Below are 18,775 nucleotides of genomic sequence, written 5' to 3'. Positions count from 1 at the left end.
CCCATAGTATAAATTAGCTAAATTCATATAATGTGGTAAAGATACCAAAATGTGTAATCTATTCCAAATGATTTATTACAGAAAAAGGAATGGAAATAACTCGATGATTTTAACACAACAAATTAAAAATTGGAAAAAAATATCAGTAACTCAATTATAAGTTTACATGTGATAAAATGAATAAGTGAATTTACAACAAAACTTGAAAACGTTAAACGGAATTAACATGTGGATTAAACCTCAGACAGAATAAATAAGTCAAAACATTCTGATCAACAATTTGTGCGGTAGGATGCTGTGAGGTTCCAACATGTGGTCAGTGACCTCAAGCAATTACCAAGATCAAAAAAAATATGAATACATTAATTTCCATGCACGCAGCCCGAAAGATGTAATGCCAAAATAATACCTAAACTTAACTTATGAGAAATTGAAACTTATCTAAAGGGGGAATGGCCATTAGTTAAACTCACAAGATTTTTATATGTTGTGGGCGCCCGTGTCCTAAATGTGGCGGTCTTCAGTTTGCTCACTAGGCCTACAGTACTTAATTTGCAGAGTCAACGGCCCCCTCCAAGTTCTCCAACTAGCCCCCAAGACTGGAACCGACGTGCTGTAGAATTAGCAGCTATGCACTAACACTGGTCATTTGCTTGACCTCTTCTACGACGTATTCTTGGCTAGTTATTATGTAAGGGGACAGGCTAGTGATGGAGAGTGGGAGCACGAGGTTGACATTGGAGCCTAACTGGGCAGCTCCGTTTCGTACCGTGGCCTGTATGTTTGTGAGGTCGAGTTCAGGTCACCTGCGTCCTCCTTCCTTCACAAAAAAAAAGCATATCTTGGTGCGTAGGCCTATAGTCTTGAGGTGCCAACTCTCATTTAGGACAGGCTCAAAAACCTTGTGCCTTGTGAATTTCAAGCAACACACTTATTTAGAATACAAGGAGAAATCTTGCAACTCCAGGGGGCAAAGATAATCCTAATTCTAAACAACTGGCATACAGAATAAAAATGAAACTAAAAGGTAATTTAGCACGTCGGGCTTACGTGTGTGGACAACCATACCTCCTAGACTAGCAGACTTGAGTTGTAATTAAGAGATTTAAAATACTGTACCTAAATACTTACGGTAGAATAATGTATACAAACAACACAAAAGTATTAATCTTGGGACACTCACTCAAGAAAGACACATTACTCACATTTTTTCCTGCCGTGACGTCACGAACAATAACAAAGTCTACGTATAAACTATGAAGAAGAAGAGTAGTGAAGAAAATTCTTCACAACTCATAACTAATACTTCCAGTAATTGTCACTAAATGGCGTGGTCATAATTTAGGTTGGAATTATGAATAATTTAAAAATGGTTGAAGGAAATAATGTCCGATGGAGATTTCGATTGTTCTCGAAATCACATTGTATATTTTTTTAACAGATGACAGTTATCAACGATGCTTCTTGACTAAAAGTTGTTAGTTCACGATATAGCAAGGATACACACAACTGTTTATATTTCTTTTCAATACGGCTGTTACAAACAAATGAATTGCATACTGAAATTAACAAGTATTTCAGTGACCAATTGATTTATATTATGTAATATATCATCGCAGCCTGTGATTCCCAAATCTATGAAGAAAGATTTCAAAGTTTCAATTTACTTTTTGCTGTTTTACTTCCATTTAGTTTATACTCGAAATACATTGAATATTGTAATTCCCTTAGTATTTTGAGGGCTCGTAACCATGGCGTTGTCTTATTTTGTTTGAGATTGGTGTCAAATATAAAGAAAAATCAAACCAAACTCTGACAAAGTCAAATGGAGAAATTGTTTATCGTGTGCCCGAAAATAATCAATAGATAGTCTGTTTTTTAAGTCAGTGTTTTTTAAGCAATAGAAGAACCATATTTTGGCAAGTTATTTTAATAAGTGTTATACCGTCTTTGGGCGTACTTGAAAACTTTAGGTTGTAAGTTAAGTGTACACCCTGGCATTTAACCTACAGCGTATGAGTTTGGTGGTCCGTAGATATATGTTATTTATATTGCCAGTGAAATTTGTGTTTTACGAAGGTACACCCAGCAAGAAAACCGGTGTCACCTGGCCAGACCTAACTTGGAGAGATCATGCCCCTCTTGCCCTGAAAGGTGGCAGACGTTAAACAACCGAGACATCGTTAGGATGGTTCGAATATGAGGAGGAGGGAAATTACCAATATCACTCAAAGAAATGCGATGAAAAAAGAGAACTTTTTTATTCTTTTAAGAAATGTAATCTAATATTATTTCGAAACTAATCCATCAGATTTTATCATAACTTTTTATTTGAATTTTCCTATCCTATTTCTATATAAAATTTTCTTGAATAATATTGGAACTGACTATTCATATTAATATTCATAACAGAGAAATATCCCTCGTTTGCATTTTCTTATGCAATTCCCCCCCCCCCCCTCTCTCTCTCTCTCTCTCTCTCTCTCTCTCTCTCTCTCTCTCTCTCTCTCTCTCTAATTACACACTGTGGGAACGTATTATATGTAGGGGCTAATAATGTATCGTTTCAAATAGCACCTATTGGGTCACCAATCATTAACAAGTGGCCTTTGTTCAAAATTTCGAAGGTAATGAGGTTTAAAGGTTTAGTTGTTGATTTCAGTGTTTTCCTTTGGTTTCATCATGAGCCACGAAGCTCGGTGTGGTTGGGGTCAGCTTTTGTCACGGGCTACTTGGCTCCGCCTCTTAGAGAAAATAGTATTATTTGCTATATCAATTATATTAGTTTAAGGTAGGAGATTTAAAATGCAACACCAGTTAACATAATCTATATTGTTTCAGAAGTGATTGGTGACAATAAGATATGTGAAATGACATGCAATGAAAGTTCATTGGTGGATTATTATAGTGATGATGTGGTATATAAGATATAGAGTATAAAAGACAAATTGTTTACTCAAATTATCTGGTTTGGCGTCAATAACCTTAGATGTCAGGATGACAAAAAACTCCTAATTAATCAATCAAGCAATCAAATTATCTGGGCAAGTCCCTCACTTCCAAGCGAACTCCCTTCCCTGGTGACGATTGCTCAATGCTCAAAGGTCCCAGTCTAGCTGGCTTCACCCTTCCCAAGGCAAAAGGGAAATATTTCCTTGGCATTGATTCTTCGTATTATTACGATTTTATTTGTCGTTTCATGTCCTGATGCCCAACACTTTAAAAGTGTTCCCCCGGTAAGCTCTTCAAGAAATCCATTACTCTCGATATTTGTTCAATCAGTCTTTCGCATATTTACTTCGTTATCTATAGTTTTAATATGATTTTAAACACCTGGAAAGCAAACTGCATGAAATATTGTCATCTTAGTATTTTGTTTTTCATTTACTAAAAAACTTCCACCAGAAGGATCTCATCATAACTGTGAGACCTTTAGACCTCGAACATTGGGGATAGGGGTAGAGGGATATAACCAGGTGGGGGTTAAAGATGATGGTGGAGAGGTGGCAACTGGCTGATCTTAATGTATGGCTTGACGAGGTTTGCTTATTAACATTTATGAAGTGATGATGATGATGATAATACCCCTATTGATAACATTTAATATCAATGATTCCAACTCGCAATGAAAACGGGCAAATATCGTTTTAACATTGTTTTTAGGTGGTCATTGAACATCTTTGGAACATGGGATCTTCACCCGAAAGAAATTAAAATCCAACACCAACTTCAAAGTAGTTAGCGGTCTTGTGTGATCCTTGGAAATATCCAAATAATATAAAATATTGGATACAGGTAATACATACATACATACATACAGAGAGAGAAAGAGAGAAAGAGAGAGAACGTGTGTAACAAGGATTTGGGATGTCTGAGACTTTTTAGTCCATTCGCAGATACTCCATTTGCTCTTTGGTAGAACGACTTAGTTTGAGCATTCGGAGAGTTCAGAGAGAGAGAGAGAGAGAGAGAGAGAGAGAGAGAGAGAGAGAGAGAGAGAGAGAGAGAGAGAGCAGCTGCTATGATAATGCAAACAAAGGATATATGATTCACACGTATATTAATTGGAATAGTCGGTTCCCACGATATTTATGAATGTTCCATATAAAAATGTAAGAAGGAATTCAAATATATCGGTGTGATTATATTTTTCGAAAACTATTCTCGAAAACGATTGCATTTCTTAAATGAATAAGATAAGACCTCTCTATCTCCTCCATATATATATATATATATATATATATATATATATATATATATATATATATATATATATATATATATATATATATATATCATCAATCCTCGCACTTCTTTGACTAATATCGGTAATTACCCCCCTCCTCACATTCGAACCATCCTAACGATGTCTTGGTTGTTTAAACGTCAGACCACCTTTCAACCTTTCAGGGCAAGAAGGACATGATGTATCTAAGTCAGATCTGGCGAGGCGACACCAGTTTTGTTGGTGGGTGTGCCATACCGTGGATGACATTTGACTGTAGGTTACATTTGGAAACTTATTGTTTCAAGAATATATATCATGCAATTATGCATCGTATGTAAATTAAAGCGTATAAGGTATGTGGTATCGTAGAATTAGATCAAATGGCGCTGCATATTCATCTTTTAACAGCTGCATTCATTGGTAATGTTTTGGTTGAAGCTCCGCCATTTTAGTTGGCCTGCTCGTCTACCTGACAAACCTCTCTTATGATTGAGACAAACATTAAAAGCTTACTGACATTTGTTTTATTAATTAAATATAGCGGTCACAGTGAAATTATAGATTAGAGGGTTTTTGAAACTGTCGAATATGGTTTTGCCCCGATGAATAAGAAATTGGACAGGATTCATACCTTGGATGTCCATATTAGGTTATGTGCGCGAAAGGTGTATAGTTAATACTGAAAACAGGATACTTCTAAGATTTGAGTATGCTTATCTGTATATACTTTCAGATGTTATGAAATACGCTTTTGAAATTATAATGCTCTTGTGGCTTAAGTAGGATTAAAGCCTCCTATGAATTACATGCATGCTAGGAAAAAGGGCACTTTTTGCACTGCCTTTAAAAATTTTAAACCTCCATTTCAATGTTTTTATTTTATGTAACAAATTCCTCTTTGATGGCCTGTAAAGTTGGAGACCCTCAGTTTGGCTTGATAATGCTGAATTTTACAACTTGGTGAAAATTGTTATTTTTGTATTTTGGTAAATTTCTAATGGTTAAGTTTTGTCGACTTGTATTATTTATTATTTAAAAAGACCACTAAATTTTCTCAGACGTACGTGCATATTCCTCAGGAATATTGACGAACAGCCTTTGGTCAAGATCATTCAGTATATACGTAAGAAATCGATGGAAGTTTTGAAAATTTACTGTTTAATTAACAAAGGTAATGAGGTTGTTATATAAATATTTAGGATGGGCGGGATTTTTATAGTAAGTCGCCTTTAATAGGCTTGACAAAAAAGTATACTCTTGATGACATCTCGAACATTTATCCATACCTAGACAGTTACCAATTAGCCACTTGGATTATTATTCTTTAAATCCCTTCTAAACATGAACATCATTACTCCGTGAGAGTTTTAAGTCTTGGTTTTCGATCGGATTTTGTTTTCTTAGTATTGTATAATCAATAAAAGCTCATGTTCTATTTTCTTCGTGATGCATTGTGGATAAGAGCTCCTGATCGTATTTTGTTCCTTAAAATTTTTAGAACCATAAGCGATATCTCACTATGATACGTTAGGAGCTCGAAATACTTACCAAGACAACCCAATGGCAACGAGCTTAACACAAGTACAAAGACAAAGGTCTTCTTTTGTATGTGTTGGAGGAGTTTAAAGGTGCCAGCTCTCTCACTTTGAACGACCATAAGTAATTTTGTTAGTAAAATTACTTGTATTGCTCTGAAAACAAACCTTTAGTATAAGTGAAGTGTCGGTGAACCTGCGTCATGGTTAGAAATAAAAGGGAGAAAAGGGCAAGAAAAAGTGTAAATAGGATCAATGGTATCGTAAGGAATCTGTTGGCGATAACATCATTTACACTAATTAAATTAAATTCTGTCCTAGACTAATTTATTTTATATTGAAAGAATGTAAATTGTTGAAATTTGAAATGAAAATGGAAAATGAACGACAAGGTAAAGTTACTGCTGTTATGCTCTCGTGTAACTTCAGAAAGCGAAGGCAGAATGTCGTACTTATGTGGGAGGAGCCAGTAGGTGACTTGGCAAACTGACCATACATAATCTGTCTGCCTAAAATATAGCCAATTTTCTGAAATTTTGTATCATTGGAATTTTTTTAAACATGAAAATTATAATTTAAAGAAATATTGTTATTGGGCTCAGATATTAGGAAGATGTTTATTTTTAGAATGAGGTTCAGGTTTGGGGAAATAAATTTTACCCGATATCATTCGAAGCTGCTGCGCTGAATAATATGAAAGCTGAATTATTGGCCATGAGAAAAAGACTTGTCGTGCAGTTTTAAAAGAATGGCGTTCTTTAAGTAAATTAGGGTTCTTGATTCCTAAAAGGAAATTGTATTAACTGGCTAACTTGTATCTTTATAATGTTCCCTTCTACTTTTTTCTTAGTAGTCAAACGATGAATCGGCAAAGTCAGTAAAAGAAGTGTCTGTATAGGTCTTTTAAGACTTTTATTTTTTCAAGTAACAAATTTAAATTTTCTAGACCAAGCCCTTCAGACTTATCCGAAAATCTAGTTACGTAAGAATTGTGGTAATGTCGGTTAAACCATCCAAATATTAAAGTAGTTTCTCTTTGAAAAAATATATAGTACTATCAATTCCAGCTCAACCATCGACTTCATTTTCATCAGCAGCTTTACGAAAACTACAGCTATAAACGAGACGGCATGATTGAAAGTTCGGAAAAATGTTTGTAACAAATTTCGCAGTCTTGCAAACTTCGGTCATCTACACTCCATTAAGTGATGGATTCATAAACGGTGATTTTTGCGAATGTGACTAAAGAAAACAAAAAACTTCGTGGAATGAAAAGCTCCAAAAGAGCATCATTTGAACGATAGCTCTCACACCAAAGTTCCTTTTATGTCTGCATACCAGTTGACGCAAGTCTGCTTTTTATCACAAACTGATTGGATACCAATTCGACACACACACTTTTAATTAACGTCCTGGGTTCGTGAGAAAAAAAAAAAACAAATTGGCCCACTCTAGATGCTATAATTTTACTTTTATTGTTTAAGGTAGTCCTTTAAATTTTCTTCGGTTCTTACGGATTCTGAAATGTGAAATTTTTTGTATGAAGTGAGTTACGGAAAAGGAGTAAAAATGTAGATCTCACACTTGCTTGCGTAGGCTTATCATTTATTTCTCCTATTGCTGGGTTGTGATGAGGATCGGGTTTATTTCCCTAACGATATGAAGGACAAAGAGACTATGCGTCACTGACTGGTGATCGCCAGACTTGGAGTCGAGTCCCGCTCAAACTCTTTAGTTCCTTCTGTCGCTGCAACCTCACCATACTTGTGAGCTAAGGATGGGGGTTTGATAGAGCCTATAGGTCTATCTGCCGAGTCATCAGCAGCCATTGCCTGGCCGTTTTTGGTCTTAGCTTGTGTGGAGAGAGGGCTTGGGTGCTAATCATATGTATATTGGTCCATCTCTAGGGCACTGTCCTGCTTGATATGGGAATGTCACTGTCCCTTGCCTCTGCCATTCATGGGTGGATTTTAAACCCTTAAACAATGCTTGTAATGGAAGTATCAGGAACCGTTTTACTGCATAAAACCAATAGCCTGTCTATACGGCAAGAAAATCTGAAGAAATTATTGATCAAAGATTGTATTAGTTCCTCAAAACAAATACTTTAATTTTCAATGTTGAAATAATTCGGGTAATAACTATTAGAGCGGTTTCGGTTCCATATTTGTTTTTAACTTTAATACGTATGGGATTTTCGGTACATCGTAAATTTTTCTTCACTTAAAAGCCAAATTTGTTTTGTAACTGGACATTAAAAGGTTAAATGTCTGGTTTCGGTTCCAGTTTAGATAGATGTTCACCAGAACTTCAGCAAGACAAGCTGTTTGGTTTTAACGTATGGGCAGCAACATATCGAACTAGGTTTGACAATTGTAAAGAGAGGAAAACGAGGCGATTTAATTGAGGTATACAAAATTATGTATGGCCTGGACGATTTGGATCTTTCTAAAATTTTCACCTTACAAAGTGAGAGGAGTGGGTACAAATTTAGAGGTCATCACTTGAAGATACATAAGCAATGTCCAATTCATGCTCTGAGGGAGAGATTTTTTGACATGCGTGTTGTAGATGACTGGAACGATTTATTACTCCCTGAAGTGATAAGTAACCAGTCTTTAAGTGCCTTTAAGAAGTCTCTTGATGGATATCTAAAACATAGGCACTCATGAGTATAAGCTCTCTATCCTCTTATGATTTGTCTAGGTAACAAGCCCAACAGCCCACTGTGGTGCCCAACCACAGAATTTAATTTCCACTATAGAATTAAATTTTGATGACTTCTTTTTGAGACTGAATTAGATAGGGAGAGAAATTAGTCACTCGCTCGCTCACTCCTACAGTGAGTACCTCTTCACTAGAATCAGTAGGGAAGATATATCATCAGTAATATAGATTCAAAGGTTAGAAAATAAGGTAATGGTTTTCCCCCTAAAGTAGGGTATTATTATTTAGCAAACCATAGAAACGGTGTTGGAATAAATTTTGCATTTTATTAGTTTTTAGTCTGTAGAAAAAAGTATGAAGTTTTATTTTAACAATGGGAATGTGAAATTTTTCTGACGCAAGCAAATAATTTTTTACCATAATTTAACTGAAAATTAAGAAGGAAACTATTATTGTGAAATATCTCCTTTAACGACTTATTTCATGTTTTGTTGTCCAGTTTCCGCAAACTTCTTTAGTTCATTCACCTACTGTGAGAAGTAAAATGCCCGAATTACCCTGTTCATTAGTTAATTGTCGTGTTTGTTTTAATTATATTAATTTTCATGCCTTACATTTCATGCAGAGTACCAGAATCAAAAGTATGTCTAATAGCATGGATATTTTTTACTTTGTTTGTATAATTTATAACGCGTTTACCCTTAAATAACTGACTGCTAACCAAAGCATACGGAAGAGGTTTGAGTAAAGACAAGCTTAGGTTCAGTTCACACGACAGAACATAGTATCTTTGAACTTTGTTTCTTGCCCAACCAAAGAGCTGAAAGGTTTTAATACTTCCGTCCAAACGATAACAGTTGAGCTGTGAGAGCCTGGTGGCGGCAGCAGGATTGATTGCTGTACGAGTAATAAGAAAATACAGCCGTAAGCGCAAAATGAATTTCTCTTGTGTATTAATGCTGTGTGCTACAAAAAGGACGAAGAAAACTTGGTGCTAAGACTGGTTGCAAAGGCAAGAAAATTTAGTAATGTTAAAATGATAGTGTTGAATAGTGAGATTTAGATTTCTTAAATTACACCAGAATGGATCCAAATACGTTTCAGTCTTATCTCTAAACGAATCTACAATCACCAAACAGAAAAACTAATGAGAATATTTTTCTGCTGAAGCCCTATTACAGGCAACATTATTTTATCTCTCAATAGGATGCAACTATACACAACTATACACAACTTCAATACACAACATAGCAAGGATCCCCAAGCAGAGTTTGTGTAAAATTATAACCGAAACTTGCAAAGATCTACGAAGTCCTAAGAAAAGAGATTTCGTCTATGATAACTGTGGAGAAGTACTAGTTTTCGCTTCACCTCTTCAATAACATTATAAATATTAATATCCCCAGTTGTTTTAGAATTGCTGTAACTCTTGCGTCACGATCTCTATGAACATTGGCCCTCACATCCCAAAAGCTGCAAATTTAAAGTTGCTTTCTGGTGAAAAACTTCAATTTCCTACGTCAGTCACAGACTTCTCCCTATGTTTTCTTTTTAACTTTTCCCGTGATGCATTTCCCTTACATATGAACATGGTTTCCCCGTGATTTTTACGTATAGGTATGTATGTATGTATGTATGTATGTGTGACAAACTCGAAAGTATTCCAATAAAACTACTGTAGAATAATGTTCAACCCACTTAATGAACTCAGGCTAGCGTGAATCCCGTCAAATTCGCCATCACCAGCGCTGCCCGTTTGTTGTGTGTACATATCACATTCCTAGTCATTTAGGGATTCTCTGCGAATTCGTTAGGATATGAAAGGAATTTCGTTTGAGGATCTCATTCCATTGTGGGACTACGGGAACCTTTGGGGGAATGGCTTTTCCATTCCCAGCCAAAAGGGTTTTGGAATAACGCTCACCATTCACCGCATGCGGTTTCTATGTTATAGGATTTTCCTCAATCAAAATACCAAGATTTAAAACGCACAGAGACTACCGATGGAAAATGGCTTGGAGGACGGTGGGCAGTCTCTGATACTCGGGTCTGTTGTTATTCGTATAGATTTTGCACGACCCACCAAACTTTTCTTTGCGAGCAATTCTTTCCTTTTGTCTTATTTTGGAGTTTGGTTTGTTTTGTTTTTAGGTAGGTAGATTTGTTTGGACATGATGATTCAGTTACATATGTACTTTTTCCAATGAAAGGACCATAATTTATTTTAATGACAAGGTTGTCTCGTTATTAATACATCCTTGCATTTGGCAAATTCTTAAATATCTAATCAAATATATATTTTGGTTGTGGATACCTTAATGTGGTGATTTGTGTATCGCCGTGATAAACAAAGCTGTACTATGATAGTCAGGGCCACCCATACTAGGTGGGTTTGCTGTGAGCGCTTCGACTAAGTATCCCCTGATCACCAATTAACAATGACTAGTGTGAATGTGAAATGGCCGAACCCCAAACATGAATAAGGACATGTCTGAGGCCTTTGTTCTGCAGTGGACTAGGAACCTCTGATCTGTTGTTGTTGTTATTTCATATTCAATGGGAAGACACCAGATGAGTGTATTGGAAAGAAAAAGGTTTATACAAGAAAGCAATCCACACTTTAACATTCTTTTTATTACTCGATGGCTTAAGGTTGAGCCAATTAGCAGGATCTCTCTCTGATTCAGGTTTTGTATCCATCCCAAGTGTGTTATATTTATTTTCAATATAGCTGTTACAAATAAATGGATTAAATACTGAAATGTACGAAATTATTTCAGTATCAAATTGAATTAGGTAATGCAATATATTGCAGCTTTAGATTCCCAAATTTATGAAAAAATATAACTTTTTGCTATATTACCGATTCAATTTATACTCGAAATACATTGCATACCGTAATTTCCTCAATACTTTGAGGGCTTGTAACCACGTCGTTAAGTCTCTTATTTTGTACGAGATTGGGGTTAAATTTCAAGAAATATAGAAAACTCGGCAATTGTCAAATGGAGTATTTTTTTTTGTATCTTTTGCTTGAAAAAAAAATAGCTCATTCGATAGTCTATATTTTAAGTTAAAGTTTTTGTAAGCCGCGGAAGAAGAATGACAGAAGTTAAGTAACCTCATTCGCTTCCAGGTTCTCTGGACAACCGATCGGGACTCGGGTTCATTCTACCCACATCACCGGTCAAACCAAATTTTTTTAGTAATTCTATTCAGTGTTATACAGTTTTGGGGAGTCAGTGAAGAGTACCATTGTAAGTTTAAATGTACATCCTTCTCTTTAAGCTACAGCGTGTAAGTTTGGTAGTCCTTAGATAGAAGTTATTCTTATTGCCAGAGTAATTTCAAGTGTTTACGAAGGTACCCTACCGCCTGTGACATTTGACAGTAGACTAATACATTTGGAGCCGTCGTGTTTCAAGAGTAGATATCATACAATAAAGCGTGTAAGGTATGTGGTAACACATAATTAGAGCATATGGCGCTGTATATTCATTATTTAGCAGCCACAGTGATTGGTAATGTATAGGTTTAAGATCCGCCAGTTTAGTCCCCCTGCTCGTCTACCTGACTAACCTGTGTGTGATTAAGTCAAACCTTAAAAGCTTGCTAACATTTGTTTTAGAAAGTAATTATAAAGGGCTTGAGAAGCAATGAAGTGTGTTCCTGCCTCGATTCAAACCTTGGGTTACGTGCGCGAAAGGGGATCAGTTTATACGGAACACAGGATGCTTCCAAGATTTGAGTAAGCTTATATTTGTATACTTATGATTTGCTTTCAGATGTTTTAAAATACGCTTTTTAAACCGATTTTGTGCCTAGAGTAAGGTTTTATTTTCCTTTCTTTTATTGCACGACCTTTCAAGTTTTTATATTTCCTTTTCAATATGTTTTATATATAACGAAAGCCTCTTTGATGTCTTGTGAAGTTGGAGACCCTCAGTTTGGTTTCATAATAATGAATTTTACATCTTAAGAGAAATTTTTTATTCGGCTAAATTTTCAATGGTTATATTAGCTTATATTATTTATAATGGTGTAAAAAGACCATTGAGTTGGCGGGAAACTGCACTTGTATATTTCTCAGGGATAGTGGCGAACTAGTCCATGGGAAATAGGCCAAAAAAGGTTATATAGTCAAACAAATTGCAATACTTTGTTTTATTGCATGAACATATTATATGGACTCTTAGGAACACCATATCCAAAATGGGACAAATTCGGCCATTTTGAAGTTGTGAAAATCACACTTTTAACGTTTTCGGAGGGTACATTTTTTCATATTTTCCCGTTTTTCTCCAAAACGGTTCATCGTACGGGTAAGAGGTATGGGTACAAAAAAACGATAGAAAATCAAATTCTACACATGTTTGTCTCTAAGTATTTACCCTAAAATTGAAAGTTTTTACGCAAACAAGCCCGGAATTGGAATACACACATTTTGGAGAAACTGAAAAAATCGACTTTGTACTCACATTTACCTAAATATCTCCTTAACTACTAACTTTACGGTAAAATGTCATAGAATTGCTCCTTTAGAGTGAAGATTTTTCTTTATTTTGACGTATTTACTTTCCATTATATCTTGATGTTTTTGCAAAAGAAACACACACAAAAATAGACATAATTTTAATTCATGGAAAACAGATGAAAATAGAAAGTTCAGTAAAACAAATTGCAATAGTTTATTCTATCCACGAATGTGTCATTTGTACTCTTTGGAATACCACAGTAAATAATATGACATATTCGGCCATTTTGAGTTTGCGTAATTCCGTATTAAAAATGGCGGCCGTTCTCATTGTGTGAATGGAACTATCCTCTAAAATGTCCACTTTTAAATATATATATATATATATATATATATATATATATATATATATATATATATATATATATATATATATATATATATATATATTACTCAAAAAAGCATGGTCTCCAGGAATTTACTGCAGACATCAGTTTTCACCCGTGACCTCTGTGGGTCCCTGGTTGAAATGAACGCTGCACTTAATATTTCAAGAAGAAATTAATTTTGCAATTTTCTTGGGTTTTACAATGGTTGTAATATATGCAAGATTAACTAAAATGAAAAACGATCAAATTATTGATTAGCTCTTGACGGTGTTTCAAAATAACAGAAATACAAAAATACAATCATTGTTGCTTAAAATACATGCACAAACTAAATTAATCATGTTAAGTGTCTTCGTCTATTAATATGTTAACACAAGTGCTAGTTTGACACTCCTCACAAAAATATGTACAATATAACCTGTGTTTTTTGCATGAGCAGTGCTGAGTGTCACAAAAGCCTTTGCATTTGCATCTGCATCTGATTACTCTCAGCAAGGCATCAGGCGCAGGACTGTTGTCCATCGTGCAAGGAATTAAGTTTCTTCCATTTCTTTTCCAGCCCCAATCGTCAGGTTTAATATCACTGTTACCTAGCCAGAATTGTGTTTGATAATAAACCCGGAATGAGTGATATTTTGCTGCATCACTAGTAGGTGGCAGGTCTTTCACATCTACACTTCTCAAACTCTTGATGACTTTGCCCTGAAACTTTTTCTTTCTCAGGTCATCAAGAGTTGCCCAATCAGTGTTAGAGCTGTACATATGAATAATTGCTCGTTCTCCTGCTATTTTTATTTCCCCGTGAGTTGAGCTGGGAGACAAGAATGGCACAGCACACTCGCAGAGAACACTTTGTTTTTTCAGTACAGCACCCTTTCCTATTTTGTTTAACCTTGAGGTGGTGTCACATCCACACAGAGCATGCATAAATGGCAAACACCTGCAGCATTCTTCACCGAGTCGTGCACCAATTTCTCCGATGTTCCAAATGGGATGCTTCATATTGGATTTCTGTGATACCATGAACAGGGGCTGTCTGGTAGACTTCATGTGATGACAGAGAAGCACCAAAATGTCAGTATCCTCTACTATAACGTATGTTACCTTGCTAACTGCCATGTTAACTGCCTCTTGCACTATTAGAAAATCTGCATCTCCCTCTGCATGCTTTGTAGATACACCATGCTCCTTCAGAGTTTCAGACAGAAAGTTGATAAATCTCTGTTTGTTTTTATGGTTTGCTAGAAATGCCTCCTTAGTTCCAAAGGTAAAGACTTTAGTGCTTGTCAGGTGAGTCATATTTTGTCGATGCAGTATTGCTATATCCATCGAAGATAACAATAGGATAGCTATTTCTCTTGAAAAGAACAACATATTTGGATGCAATATCTTCATATGTTTCTCCTTCAGTCCATTTGATGCGTTGAAGCAAGGATCCACCATCAAAAACAGAACATTCAGCATCAGGGATTGACTCAGCTTGACTTATAGTGGATTTTGATATGGCATCTGCAAGCTGAGATTTGGTGGCACTTCGAGGAAGTTCATTGCTTGTGAACAGTGATGGTGGGTATACAGAGAGGTCAAACCTCATGATTTCACTTAAGCTGATTTCAGCATTACTGGCTATCACAAGTAACTGCTGAAATAGAGCTTGAGGAACTACCTGCACTTCAACTCCATCTGTTACTATCTTCTGACCCATTGTCTTGATTTGGTGTTTCTTTCTGAAGATATAGTTTGCTGCATTTTGGTCTTCCATCATTTTTATTATATTGTTCCCAAAATATTTGGCAAGGTGAGCATTTGACTGCGGATAATCCGGAAATAATGTTGTACAAATACTCATTTTCTGTGAAAGGACTATGTTGTTCTAGGTACTGAAAAATCTTTGAAGTATCCTCCTGATCTCTCATCCTTCTGGATTCAGTCAAGTCTTTGTTTCTTTCAGTGCCAGTCTTCTCCTGGACACTCTTTACTTCATTACTTATCTGAGCAAAGACTGGCATGGCTTGTAACCATTTTGTTCGTTGAATTTCATCCATACCTCGTCCATGTGTTAAGCCTCCTGTTGACTTTATGGATTTCATTAACACCTGCTCAATAACAAGATCTGGTGCTAACCCAGCCCAGTATCTGTCTGATCTCCAATGAAGAACAAACCAGACCAATTAAGTTGGTCATATAGTTTCTCATTCATTTTCTGTAGGTCCACCATGTCCTGGAGGAATAGATGTGCTGATTTTGTGTAGTTATTGTGTCCAGAGGCAGCAATAAATGGAAGCATTCTTTGTAGTGCCCTGAAGTACAATGTTGGCTGGCTGGTTCTTTGACCTCTGAGTGCAGATCACAGGATATCCATGATCTCCATGTACTGAACCCATAATTTTCCATTTGGGCTCTGTTGTAGCTGATCCTGAATATCTCTGAGCCTCTCTTCAACTGCCAATATGTCCTAGTTTTCAGTTTCCACTTATGTTTCTGTTGATCGAAGAACTTTGTCAAACTTCTGTACTGCTCCATCTATTGAATTCTGAGTGGCCTCATGATCTGATGCTTTCTTGACAACTGATACATTCAAAGCAGCATCAACTAAGAAGTGGCCACGTACTGCACGCTCATATGCCTTTCCAGTCAGCATATGGTTGACAGTGTTGGGCCCATACACAAGGTCCAGTAGTGTTCTCAGTCCACTATCTTTAATGATGTGACCCATAGTGTCCAGGAAGCTCATTAAGGTATGGAATGGCCCTAGGATGAGAACAATATGTTTGAGTTAGTTTTCATGGCTGATGATATGCCTTGCCTTGAGCCACAAGGATGATCAAATGTGAAGACAGGCAATATATTGTATTTCATGTACTCGTCATTTACAAACATCAGGGTAGTAAAGATACAGCTTAAATTGTTTGGATCCAAGTCAACCATTGGTAAGAAGTGGAAGGATGGTTTTCCTAATTGGCTACCTCGGGTAATGGTCTGCATAAAGCCGGACCATCCTGGCCTGTTGCATTTATAAGGAAATGAAATCTTCCAAAGGGTATCAAGATGTTCTCTGATGTCATCATGGACAATGGACGATACTGTTTTGGAGTTCAACATGTCTCTCACTTTTCCAAGTTTTCTATACCTTTTTAATGCAATACTTTTTGGCTTGGTCTTAAAATATTCTGAATTCCGAATGACTGTTTGAGATGTGGCTACTGGTGGTGTGACTGCACACATCAGACCCATGCCATGATAAGTGTCCTTTCCAGTAATTGTTACTGTATTGTGGTCAACCTTATCCGCAATGAAGTGGCAGAAGCTTGCTTCGTGCTAACAGAATATTCTGTTATCGGCCATGCAGGCATTAAAAAGTGGAAATTTAAGATACGTCAGTTCAAACAGTGAGAACGGTCGCCATTTTGTTTCTTTTGCAAAATATAAAGATATAAATGAAAGTAAATACGCCAAAATAAAGAAAAATCTTCACTCTAAATGAGCAATTCTATGACATTTTACCGTAAAGTTAGTAGTTTAAAAAATATTCAGGTAAATGTGAGTACAAAGTCGATTTTTTCAGTTTCTCCAAAATGTGTGTATTCCAATTCCGGGCTTGTTTGCGCAAAAGCTTTCAATTTTAGGGTAAATACTTATAGAGACAAACATGTGCAGAATTTAATATTCTATCGTTTTGTACCAATACCTCTTACCCGTGCGATGAACCGTTTTGGAGAAAAACGGGAATATATGGAAAAATGTACCCTCCGAAAACGTTAAAAGTGTGATTTTCACAACTTCAAAATGGCCGAATTTGTCCCATTTTGGATATGGTGTTTCTAAGAGTCCATATAACATGTTCATGCAATAAAACAAAATATTACAATTTGTTTGACCTAAAAAGCTATTTCCCATGGACTAGTTGTGGACTTTTGAAGGAGAGGAAAGATCATTCGAGAGTTTTTGGGGCTTTTGGTTTCGTGTTTTACCTTCTTTCCTTTTTTTTTATTTTTGTGGCAGGGACCATGGATGGATTATATTAAATCTCTCTCTCTCTCTCTCTCTCTCTCTCTCTCTCTCTCTCTCTCTCTCTCTCTCTCTCTCATATGTATATATATATATATATACATATATATATATATATATATATATATATATAAAATCATCATTTAAGTAATTTTGTTTTTTATTTTCAAAGTAGTTAAATTTTTTGTCATATCTTTTTTGTGGAGACGTGTAATCTCACAACATGGGGCTGATGAGTCACTGTGAAATTATATATATATATATATATATATATATATATATATATATATATATATATATATATATATATATATATATATATATATATATATATATTGAAAATAGCCCAGTGAGGAAAGGAAACAAGGAAAAATATCATATTTTAAGAACAGTAACATCATTAAAATAATAATGATGATAATTATTATTTTTATTATTGTTATTATCATTATTAATTATTATTTTTATTATTATTACTACTTACTAAGCTACAACCGTAGTTAGAAAAGCAGGATGCTATAAGCCCACGGGCCCCAACAGGGAAAATTTCCCAGTGATGAAAGGAAACTAGGAAAAATAAAATATCTTAAGAACAGTAACATCACTAAGATAACTATTTCCTATATAAACTATAAAAACTTTAACCAAACAAGAGGGAGAGAAATAAGATAAAATAGTGTGCCCAAGTGTACTCTCAAGCAAGAGAACTCGTAATTAAATTCAAAGGTTTAAAGGTCACTCATGAATGGCAGAGGCAATGGACAGTGACAGTGCCCTTGAGACTGACCATATACAGATTTGATCAGCGCCCAAGCCGCCTCTCCACCCAAGCTAGAGCCAAGGGTGGCGAGGCATTGGCTGTTGGTGACTCAACAGGTAGACCTATAGTCTCCCCGAAACCCCCCATCATTAGCTCATACCTGGTCCTCCAATTACATCAGGATATCTAAGAAGCTTCCAAAGACATACCTCTCGCATGTAATTGTTCCAGTCAACCGTTGTGTTTTTATTTACTCCAAGTTCTCTCTCGCATTATTTTATTGAAGTCAGCTCATACGCCCATGAATAAACGAAGAGTTATATCCTCAAAAGGCAGCCTTGATATAACAAGCCAAATATTCGTTCGTACTCCTTTTTCTTCTACAGTCCCTTTTAGAACAACGCCACCCATTCACGTTTCCTCCTAGATTCATTGAGTGCCCATTTGCACATTTTCACTGTTGGAGCCCTTGGGGTCATAGCATCTTGCTTTACCAACTAGGGTTGTAGCTCGGCTAGCAGTAATAATAATAATAATAACAATGCATGATTCCAACCTCTTTTAACCATTTTATGCATTTCTCTTCGTTGTCAAGTTTTCGAATGAGTGTCTTTAAATTATCCATTTGTGGGCTTGTTTTATCTGAAAAAGAAAAATAGAAAAACTGTTCAGAAATGAAATTTAAAAAATGTGGAAGAAATAATAATGTTAATA

General features: G+C 35.8%; 1 long non-coding RNA gene across 2 annotated transcripts in view; it reads left to right on the top strand.

Moving 5' to 3' along the window:
* LOC137641475 (uncharacterized) overlaps positions 1-18,775 on the top strand; it is a 135,172-nt gene that overhangs the window by 25,708 nt on the left and 90,689 nt on the right. The window contains exon 1 of one of the 2 annotated variants that reach the window (XR_011044523.1): positions 11,590-11,687. The exons of the other annotated variant lie outside the window; for it this stretch is intronic. This is a non-coding gene — a long non-coding RNA (uncharacterized lncRNA). Of the gene's footprint in view, positions 1-11,589; positions 11,688-18,775 lie in introns of those variants that run through there. 2 annotated transcript variants of the gene reach the window in all.

Source organism: Palaemon carinicauda, chromosome 5 (genome assembly GCF_036898095.1).
Source record: "Palaemon carinicauda isolate YSFRI2023 chromosome 5, ASM3689809v2, whole genome shotgun sequence".
Classification (NCBI taxonomy): domain Eukaryota; kingdom Metazoa; phylum Arthropoda; class Malacostraca; order Decapoda; family Palaemonidae; genus Palaemon; species Palaemon carinicauda.
The sequence above is the reverse complement of the archived record's forward strand: the minus strand, read 5'-3'. Positions and strand labels throughout refer to the sequence as shown.